Source organism: Anser cygnoides, chromosome 5 (genome assembly GCF_040182565.1).
Source record: "Anser cygnoides isolate HZ-2024a breed goose chromosome 5, Taihu_goose_T2T_genome, whole genome shotgun sequence".
Taxonomy (NCBI): domain Eukaryota; kingdom Metazoa; phylum Chordata; class Aves; order Anseriformes; family Anatidae; genus Anser; species Anser cygnoides.
This window is the reverse complement of record NC_089877.1, coordinates 66109466-66125986: the sequence shown is the minus strand read 5'-3', so window position 1 is coordinate 66125986 and position 16521 is coordinate 66109466. Positions and strand designations below refer to the sequence as shown.

The 16521-nt window shown below is 47.4% G+C and overlaps 1 long non-coding RNA gene across 1 annotated transcript in view; it reads right to left on the bottom strand.

Annotated features, from left to right (window-relative positions):
• Positions 1-6148: 6148 nt before the first annotated feature.
• Positions 6149-16521, bottom strand: part of LOC106047776 (uncharacterized) — a 28148-nt gene continuing 17775 nt past the window's right edge. Inside the window, exons 5-7 of the long non-coding RNA XR_001213926.3 lie at positions 14011-15160; positions 11476-11595; positions 6149-6354 (exon numbers count right to left, since the gene is read on the bottom strand). This is a non-coding gene — a long non-coding RNA (uncharacterized lncRNA). The remainder of the gene's footprint in view (positions 6355-11475; positions 11596-14010; positions 15161-16521) is intronic.

Here is a 16521-nt window from a genome sequence, read left to right as displayed (position 1 = left end):
CTCCTCTTCTCCAGACCAAACACCCCCAGCTCCCTCAGCTGCTCCTCCCAGGACTTGTGCTCCAGGCCCCTCACCAGCTTCGGAGCCCTTCTCTGGACTCTCTCGAGCACCTCCATGTCCTTCTGGTAGTGAGGAGCCCAAAGCTGAACACAGCACTCGAGGTGTGGTTGTACTTTGCTCCTACAGCAACAGAGAAAGCGTAACAGTGATGCCAAGGAAGGTGACCCAAGACTCAGCATCAGGCTGCAAGCAACAAATTCACAATCAGAAGGAAAAGCTGTGGGTGGACAAAATGGGACAAAGAAATTTAATTATCTGAGCTGCACAACAAGACCTCGGTAGAGATGAGAACTTAATGCAAGCTCATCAGTCATCATTCAATTCCTTAATTTCTAAAATCCTCCTTCTTTATCATGAAAAATGTGCTTGTTGTTCCTCCCATCTAATTGCCTTCTAATTTCTGATCCCTTAAAAATAACGCTACCATTGTCTGCAGTTTTTCTACTAAAGAAAACAAACATTTCAGTACTTCCTAAAAATTAACATCAGATAATTTCTCATAACTTGAAAATAAACCTATTTTCTTTACCATTTTTATTTGCCTTTTGTTAAGTATAATTATATATGTACATATACATATTATATGTACATATGCGTATACATATATGTATATATATGCATATATAATGTATAGATCATGTATAATTATCATAAACAAGAGAGGCATAAAGATGAAAATCCAAGGTGGCCTTCTATGTTGAGGTGCCTGCGTTATGAGCATTGACAATGTCACTTATCATAGAGCTAAAACTTCTCTTCCACAGAGCCCTGTTGTCCAGCATTTTTCTTCAGAATTTTGCATGGCAAGTGGAAAAAAAGAAATTAACTGAAGTGTACTCATGTGAGTCTACTCTTGCTGGAAAGTGGTACCCAAAGGAGAAAACACAGTGGTGTAGAGCTATCTTTGTAGAACAAAATCGTTAACAACAAAATAATCACTATTTGCTTAGCTTCAAGTAACAAGGGAGCTTTGTTGCTGTTCTCATTAATACCCTATTAACACAACTGGCTGTTTCGCCATGTGGAAACAGCATGAAAGCAACAGAGGAAACCCGAGTCAGGCGGTGACCCAGTGTGGGGAGATGGCTGGGGGCGCCCTGGGGGGCTCCCCGGGGCCCCGCTTTCGTGCGGCCACCCCCGTGCAGCTCTCGCTCCTGCGAGCCAACAGAGAGCAGCAGCCGGTGATCTGCAAAAGCTTGTTGTGCTTAGAAAGCAGCCAAGTTCTGCCTTCATCCTTCCTCTCCACCCTGAAAAAAGAAAAGTGTCTGAAATCTGATTGAGATGAGAGCCTTTTTCCCCTTTAACTTCTGCAAGATATTTCCTCTCTCTGCCCGCCCGGGAGCTGCACCTGCGTTCCAGGGGATGCCAGCTTCAATCAGGACCCAGCAAAAAGCTGCGCTGTAAACACGCTGCCATCCAACAACTAGCAGGCATCACAGGAATTATGCTAATACACTTGGTCCATATTTCACTACTGCCAATGCCTCCAAATGGCTTGTGTGAAGCAAAACACTTCAAAACACTCTAAATACTTGGCTCATCTGACTTTCACCCTGTGCTGCTAGAAACTTCTCCTAAAGTGTTACCTGAAGGGAGCATAAAGAAGAGCAAGATAGCGAATGTCTCCAGGTCTGGGAAAGAAATGTAGCCAGTTCCTAGGGGTCTGCTCAGAGACCTTCCCGCTCCCAAGGGACAGAGAGGAGGCCGAGGCTGAAACACTTGATATGCAATTGGCATAAAAATGGGGGGTGGGAGGGGATCGGTTTTGCAACACATCATGGGAGGGAGGTTATATAAATGAGCCAGATCGCTTCTCCCAGGCAAGGGAGCTAATGTGCTGGGTGAGAGGCTGGCTGTCACATCCAGCTCAATTTAACACCAGAAGGTTGGGCACTAACAAGGCCAACACAGCTTAAATTCAAACTCAGCAAACCATAAGTAAGTCGAAACATCGCAGCCAAGAGTGAACGGAAGCCTGTGGGTTTGCTCCCTCTTTCCCTCATTGCCTGCAAACTGGGGGAACCGCCACGCACACCAGCAAGAAAAAACACAGCATCCCTCGTGGGACTGCGAGGCCGATGGGGACATGGGCACCGGCCGTCAGACCGCTGCAGGACAGCGGGTGCTGCAGCCCAGAGCCTCTCCCCTTCGCCATGGCCCCGCACGAGCACAGCCCCGCCACGCGGGCAGAGGGACGCCAGCGAGAGCGGGCGCTGCACCTGCAGCCTGCGGCACTGCGCAACACGCTGCAGCCCGGGGACACCCCCACAGTCTTCTGACACCCTCAGAGCAGCACCTGAAGATCAAAGACCAGTCATTTAATAAAAATAACACGTTAGCAGCATCAAAGCTGAAAAAAAATGGTATCTCCTTAAAAGGAATGCTTTCCTGGTTTTGCAAAAATTTTAAGTGGATAAATTTCACTTGGTGATAGTCAACTACTTTCTGTTTCTTCACAGACAAGACATATTTTGAATATTTTTTGAATTTCTTGAATACGATAAACATCTATTAAGATAGTTTTTTTTTTTTTTTTTTTAAAGCTCAGGTGATACTACAAAAAAGCAGGATGAGTAAAGAAATCAGTGTTACAAGAGCCAGTAAAATAATATACATGCATACCTATATACATTTATATACGTTCACACACACACATTTAAATATTGAGAAGAGTGCAAGAAGCCAAAATATGCGTCAGTGTTCAGAGAGGCAGATTTGAGTAGAAACAGATTTGTTTGTCAGAAATAAATCCCAGATAGAAAACTGAAAAGCAGAAGTAAGATTCAGCTAGGTGAAGTAAGGGCGAGGTGACAAATGAGCCTACAAACCTGGTTTTATGGAAAAAAATATATCTTGACAAAAAATGGGATTTTATTATTTCATGGCACTGAGGAAGGGTGCCTGGGTATGTCAGATGCATCCAGACTCTTACAAGGCACTTGGCTTTGTGGAAATGCGGGCCCTGAAATACCCCTTAACGGCTAAGGTAAATGACATGCTGAGAAGGGAACTGAAGGGAGTCAGGGCAATGTGTCAGGGAGGAACCTGCACGGGTCAGCACGAGCCCTGCAGCCCAATCCTTCCCAGTCAGTGAATGAGACAGGAATTCATCGCTGGTGACATCGGTGGACAACAGAGAGGTTATCGAAGGTAAATACCACAGGCGATGGAGACAACCAGGTGCCGTTCTGATCTGCAGTCCTGGATTGGGGCGGTCTGGATGAAGAACTCAAAATATAAGCGCACCACCACTGGCATTTAACATCAGGCTGAATCCAGATCTCCAGTGGGCTTTCATCAGGTTTGATCCTGCTTTGGGATGGAAGCTGCCCGGCTGCTCCTCAGGACACCGCCTGCCCTTCTCCACCCGCGCCCCGGGGCCACCGGGCAGCACCGCGGGCACCGGTGTGTGGGCACGGGGCTGGGGCGCAGCCTAAGGACACCCCTCGGCGTGTGCGGGGCAGCTGCAAAGCTGCACAGTCTGACTTTCCCAGCGTTAAAAAGCCTTCAACAAATTAGAGGGCAGAAAAGAGCTACAAAAATAATTTGACTATTAGAGAAAGTTCTTTACCCAGAGAGATTTAAAGAGTTTAATCTGTTTAGTTCATCAGAAAGACGATTAGGAGAAGCCTTGATTACAGCGTCTAAGTACTTTCACAGGGAGAAAACAACAGGTATTAAAGGTCTCTCTAATCTAACCGAGGCAGGCATAACAAGAAGCTATGGGCAGGAGCTGCAGCCGGCAAATTCCAGGGGGAAAGAAGTCTGCTGTGATTAAACAGGGGGAAACAAACAGAAAGGAAAACAGCAAATTCACCATTTCTCTTCTTTAGAGAAAAGCTCCGTATAAAATACAGAACATCCAGGATTCAGTTCCCCCGAGACAGCCAGCAAAAGCGCGTCTGCAGAGTTACAAAACTGCCCGGCTGCTCTTTGGTGGGGGTGCCGCTTCCCCGGGGCAGGGGCTGGTGCCCCTGCAAACCCCCAGGCAGGAGCCCTGCAGAGGTCCCTGCCGCCAGCATGCCCCCCGGTGCGGGACCAAGCTGTCCCCTTGCTGCCTCCCCTCCTGCTGCTTGCCGAGACGCCTGTGTCCCTGCCCTCCTCCGGCCGGGAGCTCCCCATGGCACCGCTCAGCCCCACTGCGGCTGCAGCCATGCCCGGAGCAGCTGGGGAACGTGCCAGCCAGCGAGCCGGGGACTGCAACCCCTTACAAACTGCCTTGAGAGAGGCAACTACAGCTTGCTCTTTTCAGCCTCTGATGGAATGTGTGACAAACAGCAAACTCACAAATAGCAAACTTTCCAATGCATTCATAAATTATCTTTCCAGTTGTATTGCCACTCTGTATTTCCAGAGGCCTGAAACATGCTGATGTTTTAATTGTTGCAGAGCAGTGTTTACACCAGGCCAAGGACTTTTCGGCTTCTCGCTCTGTCCTGCCAGCGGGCAGGCCGGGGGTGCAGCAGGAGCTGGGAGGGGACAGACCCAGGACAGCTGACCCAAACTGGCCAAAGGGGTATTCCATACCATCTGACGTCATGCTAAACAATATATAGGGGTGGCTGGCCGGGGTGGGGGGGCCGGCTGCTCGGGGATAGGCTGGGCATCGGTCAGCGGGTGGTGAGCAATTGCATTGTGCATCACTTGTTTTCTTACACATTATTATTGTTAATACTATTACCATTATCACTATTATTATTATTATTGTTATTATTATTTTCCTGTCTTAATAAACTGTCTTTATCTCAACTCACAGGCTTCACTTTCCCGTTTCTCTCCCCCCATCCCAGAGAGGGAGGGGGGAGGGTGAGCGAACGGCTGTGTGGTGTTTAGCTGCCAGCCGGGTTAAACCACAACACCTGAAGACTTTTGCACTCCGGTGGATGGAACACGAAGAGGATGGAATTTACCTGAGCCATCAAAAACCTGAGGCTGATAACATCTGCCTCACCTCCAGCAGCTGATGTCTGGAACAGACTGCTTTCTGCAGCAGTGAGCAGTGGCTTGAACTAAGAGCTTCTTTATGGGCACGGTGAAATTCTTGCAGCACCCAGAGCTAAGGAGTAACTACTCAGTAATGGCATTTGGAATTTGTTTTCTTCCAATTGGAAAATTTTCTGTGAAAAGTAGGTTTTTATTTTTTTTCTTTTCTGAAAGATCAGTACATGATGTCCTAGAAGCTACCTTGGCTCCTTTTCTCTTACGGCCACTGCAGCAAGGAAGTAACATGATTTAAATTATTTCCACAGCTCCAGCTTGCAGACAGAAGCAGCCCAGATTTGCACCCTTGGCTCTCTCCCCTCGGGCCATCCTGCACCAGAGACCCAAGGGTGAGCAGCATCCTGCCTGGCCCGCAGCCTGGCCACCTCCTGCCTACCCTGTGCCCTGGGCACCTGGGCTTAGCATAAACCCACCCCTAATCCCACCCTAGCTGATCGAGCCATTTTTCTATCATTGCAATTTAGCAGCATTACAATTCACTGACTGAATACAGTACCTGGAGCACTAATTCATCCTTTTGCTGGCAGAGAACTGAACAACATGGCCCCTTCCAGGGCAGGTGCTTTGAAAACACAAATAACCGGTGGGTTACAGCATCCCACAACAAAAGTCAAGTCAGGGAGGATCCCAGCAGTACAGCAGCCCAGGAAACTTGCTGTGATACCGATGAGATGTGCTTTGCTACATGCAGGAAGCCCAGGCGCATACTCACCAGCCATGCAGAACTGTCCTGGCTGCTGAGAAAGTGCATGAAAGTGTCTGCAGCTGGCCTGGGATTTATGAACTGATCATACGAATAAAACACGGTCATTTCAGTAAAGCCTGCATTTTTTGCACTTGTTAAAAAAAAATACAGTGCAGTTAGACATGGGTAGAGAAACTTGGTTGTCTTAAAGAAATGGCATTTTTGTTTAAATTTTGTGATATTAATATTTACTGAAATCAAGCTCCAAGGTACAACACTCTATGAAGCTTAATGGGTGTTTTGGATGTTAAAACAAATTTCAATATATTCGTCAATGAAAATACACTATCAATTAGTTTTGTTTTTAATGTTCCTGGCTAATAAAGAGAAAGAAATAGAAGAGGAATTATACAACAGTTAGAGCTGTGTTTGATTTAGCAGTTTATCAATAAAGCCTTTCGCTCATGATGAACACAGTAACACAGTAGAGTTTAACAGATGTTTTCAAGGCACAGGAGAAGAGAACGGAGTGCAGGCTGATGGAAGATACCTGAGAACGAGTAAATGCCAAGTCTGCAGGTCGCCTGTATGAGTTGTGTCAGGAAGGCCTGGGTGGAAAGCTGGAACAAGTTACAAGAGGAGTTAAGTGTGTACAGATTTTACATCTTGTTGTATACCACTTATTAAATATCATGAGAATCTTGTAAATGCCGTAAGTGATGTGAAAAGCACTTCAACCAGACAGAAAGTGCTAATTACGGGGCACATCACAAGTGTGAGCTGGAGGAAGGGAAGAAATCCTGTCCCAGACAGAAATGCAGGGAAAATGAAGCGATCCTCTGAAGCTCTGTCCCTTAGCACCCCATCCCATGGGACGAAAGAACAAGCAGCAGCAGGGCGGAGGAAGAGGATGGACACAGACACACCAACACACTGCAAGGACCAGACTTCAGCAGGGGCAAATGCAGCCTCAAAAATTATCTGGAAGGAGGCAGAGCTGGAGGAAGGAGAAGAGAAAACCCCACTGGCATCTCTTGGGCTAGCTTTATCAGTCCTCCCTAGCACCCGCAGAGGGAGGGCACGCAGGGAGCAAGACCACCCCTGCCCCAGAGAGGCATCTGGGGCTGTGCTGTCTTTGGCAGCTGCTCCACCTTTAAGTAAGCCTTGAAAACATTGAAAATAGGCAAGAGGATGCAATCAAAAAAGGAAAATTACTTCTGTCTCGCAATGTTCAGTCATTTGTTCAGTTCATTTTGGAGAGTGAAGAGGGGTGATTTTGTTTGTATTATTTTTTAAACTATTTTAAAACCTATGTTTCGAACATCATCCTTTTACATGTCTGCCATTTGCACTGGCTTGGTACACAGACACGCTACCCTCACAGCCCATCACTCCAGAAGACTTGGGCAGACACTCTGCTCTTCAGCAGCATTTGCTAATCTTGGGAGCATGTCTCAAAGTTAGTTCAGATCTGATTTATGTTTACATGAATCCAGAATCTACGTTTTGTTTGTTTGTTTGTTTGTTTTAAAAGCCTACTGCCTAGTTCATGTTATCTATGCAGATGCCACACCTAACTCTGAGGATCAGACTGCTGGTTCACAGCTACCCTGAGGATGACTGAGATGTCTGTATTCTCCACTTGTACCCAAGTAATTCACTCTCAGCTCATGGCATAAATACATGATTAATCCTGAATTTTATGGTCTTACTTTTACCCATAACTTTCATCCATTTTTGAATCTGTGCCTTCTGCACACTCCCTCTACTGTGACATTTTGTTCCTTCCCTCACCCTGCTGAAACCTCTCCAGCTTCCTACCTTCTACCATGATGTGCTTGAGTCACCGCTGAAATTCTCACTCAAAAATCCTCTGACCAGCCCAGCAGTTCTGCTCTAGGAACAACTTGGTGCCATTTTACACTTCAGTTCCTTCGCTGCCTCCTATACCAAGTCACACCTCCCCCAGGATAAATGCCCACTTTCCTTGTGAGCCAGTACCAAACACTGTTCTGAAGCCTCGAAGTAGATCTCTTGCATTTCCCATGCTAGAAAATCAATTAGGTGAAGATAACCGATTCAAGCACCATGATACACATTAGGACAGGTGGAGACAGCAGAATATGCAGTGTGCGAGTACGCAGCCACAATTAGAAGAGGCTCTGTGCAGCCATTTGCTGGCATCACTCTCTTTCATCATTCTCAGGCATGCCTTACAGTTGCATTGATGGTAAATTATTTTTCTAGATTATTATAGTCTGTCTGGTGAAATTTGAGGCAGATAACACAATCACTCTGCCAATAAGCAGTCAATGCAGGCACTGTGGGAGGTGTAATAGTTTTTCATGACAGTTCCTAGAGAATTGATTAGCACTTGGCTCATTAGCTCAATAGCAATCAATGGCTCTAAACAGCTCAGATACTATTCTTGCACATCAGAATTGCATAATAAAAATCCCGATGACAGATTTACTCAGTGCACATTTGCAGCACAGTGTTCCACCAAAGAGAGAAGAGATTTAAGGGCTGAGCCGTCAGAGCGGTGCAGAGGGAGCTCGCCAGGAGGGGCTCGCCCCACGGAGCAGCCCCAGCACGCGCCTTTGGCACCACTTGCTCCTTGCACGGGGCCAGGAAAACCAGACCCGCAGATTCAGGGAGGCCCTTTTTAAAAATGAGCTCATGTACTTTAAACAAAGTAGTTTAAAGTGGGCACGGGGCCAAGAAAACCAGACCCGCAGATTCAGGGAGGCCCTTTTTAAAAATGAGCTCATGTACTTTAAACAAAGTGATCTAAAACTCCAGTGCTTCCCGTTGTACACCGTCAGCATTCAGAGAGATTAAAAATACATTCAAAATCTTTTTAAAAGCATTAAACTAAAACAAAATCACTTGGAACACATCTAAGTTTTCACCATCCCCACATGGAAAATTATTATTCTTATTTCTTCTCTCTAATAAAGAGAGTAGGTGAACTGTTTCAAGAAATTCAAGAGCACTCAAACCCTGTCGCTCACTGCCATGGACAGCCAACCCCAAGTGTCTCAGAACAAGAACTAGCAAAGGAGGGCTGAGTGCACTGCAAAGAAAGGTTCAGAGGCAGAAGCACACCCGCACCTTACCCTGGGGACAGCAAGTGGCCAGCCGACCCCAGCACAGCCCCTGGAGCGAGGGCAGGGAGCCAGCCCCTCCCCAGGGGCCCTAAGGTGGGAGCTCACGTCATTTCAGGCAGCTTTAAAACAAATGGAGCGGCCAGCAGCCTCCTAGCAGCTACCAACCTGTGTTCGCTGTCAGTAAGGGGGCACAGCAGTACATCCCAATTCCTAGCCGGTGGCTGGGAGCCGGCTGTACGAGGGGCAGGGGCAGCGCACACCCTGCTGAATTACTGAGCGGGGAAGGAGGAGGTGAGCACAAAGGGTGGCGTCAAGAAAGAAGGACAAAGTAAGGAAGTAAGACAGCCCCAGGTCCCTGCACGGAAAGTGGTAAAAGCAGAAGGTCTGCAGGACCTGCTGGGACAGGTTAGAAGCAAGCAGAACAGTGTCATTTTTATTAATGTAATAAGCAAATAATTTAATGAATAAATGTTATGTATGGCTGGAGTGCAGTTGTAGCTTTATACTAAAGCAGTAATGAGAACATTTCCTATGGACTGATGCATATAAAGCAGGCCCCGGAAGCAAGAGTTTTAACAACCCTTAGGGCTGCGAGTGATAACTGGGGAGAGATTCAGCAGGAGATGCTGTTGGGATCTGCGGTATCAAAGGAACGAGGAAAACTCCTCTGACAGAGACCAAATCTTGAGCTCATGTTTTTCTAAATAACTCCACCCATCAACTTTCATCAGGCCTTAGATATCCTGAACTTCTCCCAAACCTTCATTCCTTTATCTATTAAAACATTAATTATTTAAAAAGGAAACATAAGGACAGAAACCTTTGTGAAGGGGAGAGTAAGATATCTGATGCATAGCTCGTTTGCTATTTACATGGAAAACATGTAAAAGAGAAAACAAGAACCTAATAAATGAGGTTTTGTCTTTCTCCCTTTTTTTTTTTTTTTCCTTCCCCCCAGTGATACAGCTGAATTAATACAGCTGTGACAGTAAGGTCTCGTTGGACTGTCTGAGCAGTCTCCCAGCCATTTGATGAGCCTTGATAAAGTGCTTGATAAAGGATTGAATTTGTCTGGTGCTGGCTGATTAACTGGCCAGCAAACAGCTGATAGATAATAAGCAAACAGCAGAGTTTGAGATGACCCAGAAAACAGTACCTGTGAAAGCAGGATAGGCAATGTTTTCATTACCAAAACCTGATTGTGATAGAAGGATGTTTTAATATTTAAATGCTATAGTTGTGACAACTAAAACATTTACCTAAAACAACAGGACAGAAATGCACACGTGGTTTCATTTCCCATGTCCTTTTCACCTCCACTAAGAACTGTACATTGCCATTATGCAAAATATCAACCTTATTTATTTTGAAAAACATTGCTGATTTTTTGCAAGTGTGTTCAATACTGAAAATTAGTTTTAAATCATTAAATCATCAGAGACTACTACACTATCAGTGGAATTTTAAGACAGATTGTGTAAGGGAAAAATTAAGTTTCCATAATTGATAATATACTTAGATGTAAATAACATTTCATTTTGCAGCAATTGCTTTATGAATCTCTAAGTCTTATTTAATTAATCAGTACACTTTGCATCAGTGACAAACCACATATTCAGCAGATTTAAAGATGCATATTCTATTATGGGAGTATTAAGTGTAGCTTTATCAGGGATTTAATAAATAACAGCAATATTCCAGTATGAAAAACTCATAAAGAGCTGGGCTCAAGGGGTCATAAATTGTGACACAATGGCACTTTTAAATCAAAATACATATATTTCTTAGAGTTTTAGAAGACAAGAAGTAGTGCCTAAATTTACTTTTTTAAGCCAAGAAAAATGCATTTTTTTTATAACCCCCAGCAGGGCTATTAAAAAAAAAAAAGAAAAGAAAAAAAATGGGAGCACTGGGAGAGCTCACATGGAGAAGGTACACAAAGTGGAGCTGGTATCGTGTTTTGACCTTGCTCTTCTGTACCTGTATGGAGAGCAGTGCCTGGCACTCCACCTGTGTCCTAAAGTTATGAAGCATCAAAACCAGCTGAAAGATGCCAGCTGAGAAGAACGGAAAGAGGAGAGAGATTTGCACCAAATCAAAGCAAGCCAGCGAGTCAGGAGGCAATGGGTGGGAGCAGAAGTTCGGGGATCAGTTAGGCATCTCTTGTTTAGATGCTTTAGAATAGCTCAAATTCTCTGCATGACTGCAACCTCAGACGTGCACTCATCACTGTCACACTGTCATTTACCTCAAAAAAAAAAACAAAAGGAAAAAAAAGTGATGGAGCCAAAATCATTTAGCAGTGCAGGACTCCCCACGCTTACCATGAATGCAAGGAGTGGGCCCCATGCTGCACATCCCAAGAAACAGAGGGCAATACGAACAGGGCACAGGACCTCAGGACCACAGACAGCTGGGTTCCTCCCCTGCATCATCCCCGCTTTAAGCGCAGCGAGACACCGCTCCTCAGCTGGCACCCCTCGCGGGGCGGTGAGCTCCGGCTGTGGCAGGACGTGCTGTGTTCGTGGGACACCAGCAGTGACTTGCCCCGCATGAAGTCCCATTACCCAGGCTCTGTCGCAGCTCTCATTTCCCTGCATCTCACAATTACAAACTCACCGTGTCTCGGAGATGAAGGGCAATGCCATTTCACAGGAGGGAACTGAGCTCGTGAGGGATGTCTTGGCCGTTGGTACTGGCTCTGGGCAGCATCAGGTCACCCAGCAAATCTGCCACGATCTATATCAGAAATAGCACAAACTTTAATTTCTTGAAATTTACCCAGGGCACACAAGGAGGAATATGCACTGGCTTTATGCTAGCTGCAGAAAACCGACCATTCATCACCTGGCCGTGGCTTCCTAAGACTGTCAACTGCAGAGGCAACTTTGAACAAATAAACAAGAGTCCTGTGCCTCCCATTGCTGCTCCATACAGCCGAGACAGCTGCATCTGGAAAATGAGATTATGTGTTTTAATCAGCACTGATCAGCCACAGTTGCTGATTTTTTTTAAATGACATAAAATAAGAGAATGTTTCCGCAATAATGCTGTATTATGACAAGTCAATGGTATGGCTGCCACTTCATAAAATAATGCATGAATAATAAAATTACATCAAATGAATCCTCTGGAAGATTAGAAATAATCTTTTGAGTTCTGAAAACTTGAATTTTGAAGCTATGTCATAGAAATTCAGAACTTAGACATGCTTCAACTGGTTTTAGCCCCTTTGCACTCTCTGGAGGTCTACTGTGAAGTAGGGAAAGAAAAAAAAAAAAAGAGATATCTGGTTTCCTTCAACTGCCAGACAACTCTGGGACACAGAACCTCACTGCAGGTGAGGCCACCACACTGCCAGGACCTTCAGGCCACCACCCCTGAGGAGGAGGCAGCAACCCAAAACACATGCCCAAAAGCCCTGACCGCCAGCACTCCCGAGGTCCGCCCGCCCTTGCCCCGCCGCGGGCGCTGGCGCAGGCGGTGCTGGTGGGGCAGGGGCTGCTGTCAGCCCCCCTGCCTCAGCACCTGCCCTCCGATGGGGCGGGCTGGCGGGGCACGGCGAGCACTGGGGAGGCACCACGGGGTGGTTATAGCTGCCTGCAGCCCCGAACGGCTGCACTGGGATGGGTGCATAGGATACGTGTACAGGATGCGTATGTGGGGTACGCACATAGGATGTGTATATGGGGTGCATATATATTCAGACCCACCTTGCAGGTCTGAGTAGAAATTTTTTGATTCCCCCTGGCTCCCATCTGCGCCTTCACGACAGCATTAAGCCCTCAGCACGAGCTGGCCTCTTCTTTCCCTCCCCAGCGGGGCAGAAGTGGTTCCTAGTGCCTTTAAACAATCCCTGCTCAGCCCTAGTTTGGATGCAGTGGAGTGTGGCCAGTGATTCAAAGCCCACTCTTTGAATCTCGGGATACGTGCCCCAGCCTCCCTCTCAGTGCGCTGCTGTGACGGTGCCGGTGGCTCCAGGACACCACGTGCAGCACCTCCGGGAGAGAAAAGGACCCGCACCTCCGGGACAGCCTGCTCTGGGGAGATACAGGTGCGACCTGGCCTCAGTCGGAGCTGTCTGAAGCCGAACCACACAATTATCTGACAGTTTTACGAGCCCCGTCCGATTTACCAGCAGTGACTTCAGGAGGGGCTGGTGGGCCCGCAGCCCGGTGAGCCCCCGGGCAGGAGCAGCACCCGGTGCCGTGCCCGTGGCCGTGAGCCCTCGTGCACCGCCGCACAGCTCCTGGTGCTCTCACAGCTGCCTTCACGGCAGAGAGAAGAGCTTGTGGGGAGGGCAGGGTGTTTTACTAGGCCAAGTGACATAGCTGGAAAACTCAGAAAAGCTTTTGGGTGTACAAACTTTTTTCACGTCTATGTAACAGATTTGGGACTAATAAAAGATATTACCTATCCCTGCAAACCTTGCGTCTTGTACAGCCTTATATCATCACAGCTGCAGCAGCAAATTACAACTATTGATGTGGTATTCATAGAAAATGGTTACCTCCGTGGTATCATTCAGTATTTATTTATACACCAAATATTATCTCTCCTAACCACAGTTCATGTAGGACACCTGCAAAGCCCTATTCCACCATCAAGCCTCCTAGACTGGCAAACCAAAATACCCATTTATGCATAGTGACTCCTGCAGCCCAGATTCACAAAGTACTTCAGAGCCCAGAGACAGAGGAGGATCATGAAAACCTCTCGGTACAAGTCAGTGTGAGTCTTCAAAATGACATCGTCAGCTCATCAGCCTCCCCCACAGCCCTTCTTCCTATAACTATGGTCTTCCAGTTCCCCGTTAATGCAACATTAATTGTAACTCAACCGGTTACCAAAGAACCTTCCCTTCCCTTCCCTTCCCTTCCCTTCCCTTCCCTTCCCTTCCCTTCCCTTCCCTTCCCTTCCCTTCCCTTCCCTTCCCTTCCCTTCCCTTCCCTTCCCTTCCCTTCCCTTCCCTTCCCTTCCCTTCCCTTCCCTTCCCTTCCCTTCCCTTCCCTTCCCTTCCCTTCCCTTCCCTTCCCTTCCCTTCCCTTCCCTCCCCTCCCCTCCCCTCCCCTCCCCTCCCCTCCCCTCCCCTCCCCTCCCCTCCCAATAATCTTATTCTCAGCAAATATAAACTGTTTCACTTTTTGGTCTCACTCTGCAGAGATCTGTGCCTGAAGATGAATGTTGAATTCACTGGATACGAGGAATGGTTCAGCATCATTGACTCAGTGAGAATTTGGTCAGTGACTCCTGTATCGATGCAGATTTCTTTTGTATGCAGCACATACATACAGTTTCATTCCAAAAATTACAAATAATAGCCCTAGTCTTTCAAAGTCAGTCTAGTTTAGTGCGTCAGTATAAATCCTGTACCAAATCATCTCTACTGTAGCACAGAATCCATGTTTTCCAAATGGGCTCTTAGCCCCCAAATTTTGCAGATTTTTTTTTTCCAGATACTTTCTGCAGGCTGCAGCTATCAGCACTGCCATGGAGCACCACTCCTTCTGTTCCTATTTCTTCAGTTGCACAAGCCTCACCATTTATTTTAGTCTGCCTTGCAGCCAGCCCTATATGTTTTCTTTCCATTCTGTAAGATTTCTCACAGCTTTATGGCAGAGGTTATTTTCACAGAAGTTATGAGTTATTCTGCATTGTTCATCTCCCACGGAGGAAAACTCTAGATGTAGGTCCTGGTGATATGTAGGCTTTGTTGCTAAAACAAACAAAGTCTTACAAAGAACCCCATAAACACTCCACAATTTGACCAGGAAAGAGAATAACAGGTTTGAAAAACAGACTTTTCTGTCGTGACTTAGAGGCTCTGCTCACTCGCCCCCCATCAAACACACGGGAGGCACTGAGAAGCCCCATCACTGCCAACGTCAGCTAGGAAAAGCTGCGGCACTCCAGGCAAAGCACAACCGGCCTCATCTTTAACCCTTGTAAGGTAAATGCAAAGCAGCTACTGCTGCTCCTCTGAGCACTGGGTCTTGTATCAAGAAGTAATTTTGGCAACTCCTCTCTGCAATCGGGTGGAAATTTTTCTTCTTTGCAAGAAGAACTCCAGCCAAGGTGGTTGCTCTTCTGAATGGTAATGCTACTGCAGAGAAGCTGCTGGTAAACAAATACTCGAGAAAAGCCACACTCCAGGTGATGAATGGGAAACTGGACAGTGTGTCACGGCCCACGGAGAGGTCACACGGATACATTTATTTTCTCCTCCTGTGGGATGAAAAGCAGTGTATCTCCCCTTCCTTGAGTTTGTCATGTTCCTCATCTTCTGATATTTAGCTTGTCAGCTCTGTAATGAAAAGCAAAAACAAGGGGAAAATCCAAAAAGTGTTACTTTCTACATGCCACCCAGAACCAGAAATCAGCCTGAAGATGCCCTTGTCCAGCGGTGACTCTTAAATCCTGCTGGCTCATGCAAATTGCAGAGACTGTCTGACCACCCCCTTGTCCTTCTTTTCAGTACAAGTGAAAAGTGAAGGAACAGCTGGAAATCCATAGAGGCATCAAGTCAGTGCTGATCTGAGGACATCGACTCCGTGGTTAAATCACCCCAGCTCACCCACGGAGCCTTCATCCATACCCTCCTCGTCACCTCTGCCCAGAGGACATACACTGACAGCGGGTCTCGAGGAGCACTAGACCTCACCACCACCGCAGCAGTCCTTTCAGGAATACGTGATGAGCACGGGATAAACTGACCTGCATAAATCCATCAAGATTAGCAGCCACATCCTATTACAGTCAGAACTGGTGTGACGAGGAACAGCACCTATCATTAAACAGGGTGCTTAATTGAAAAAGAAAACCAGACACCTCAGACAAGCAGCTGAATGACAGAGACTAAGCTGTGCTGAAAGCAAGACAAGTGCCCTAACGTGCGCTGCGTTGCAAGCGGTACCGAGGAGGTGGTCCCCGTTCTGCAGAGCTTTGGGCACCCTCCAGCACTCCCAGAGCACCGTTCTGCTGGTACCAGGCTGCAAGCAGGCACACCAGGGAGCTTTTGTCAGCGTCAGTGAGGCTGCCATCTGCTCCCAGGCCGATGTGCTGATGTGTGTTGCCCCCTCTGAATGCCCATGGAGGGGTGCTTGGGTGGCGAGATGCCGCGCGGGAGGCAGCAGCCAGCAGTGCTGACACTGCCCTGCCACCTTCATCCAGGCTTACACAGCGCCGGATGAAGAGGCGCGGAGCTTTGTTCCTGAAGAGATGCTGCAGCTCTGCTTCTGCACCCCCCGTTGCTGGAGGCCCTGAAATCCAACAAACTCGAGATGAAAGCCTCTTCGTGGCTGGCGGTGCTTGGATCACCCGTACCCACTGCCTGTGAGCGTGCACCGCTCCGCCTGTATCAGTGTCTGCCGAAGCTGGTAATCACAAACTCAGTGAGGGCTTTCCTGGCGACTCCTTCCCGGTGGGAGGGAAGCAGTGGGCTGGGGCTCGCTGTGCTGGCACTCCAAAACCCGCAGCAGACACAGGGGAAGGCTGCGCACTTGGTGCCCGGCGGTCCTGCTCCGGCACGTGCGGCTCAGCTCGGGGCGAGCGCGCCTTGTGGCTGCCTCCCAGTGCCTAGCTGAAAGTGTCACCCAGCCTGCTGCGGCTCGGCGTACAGAAATTAAAAACCCTCGGGGAGCAACGGGAGAAATGTCCCTATCCCCG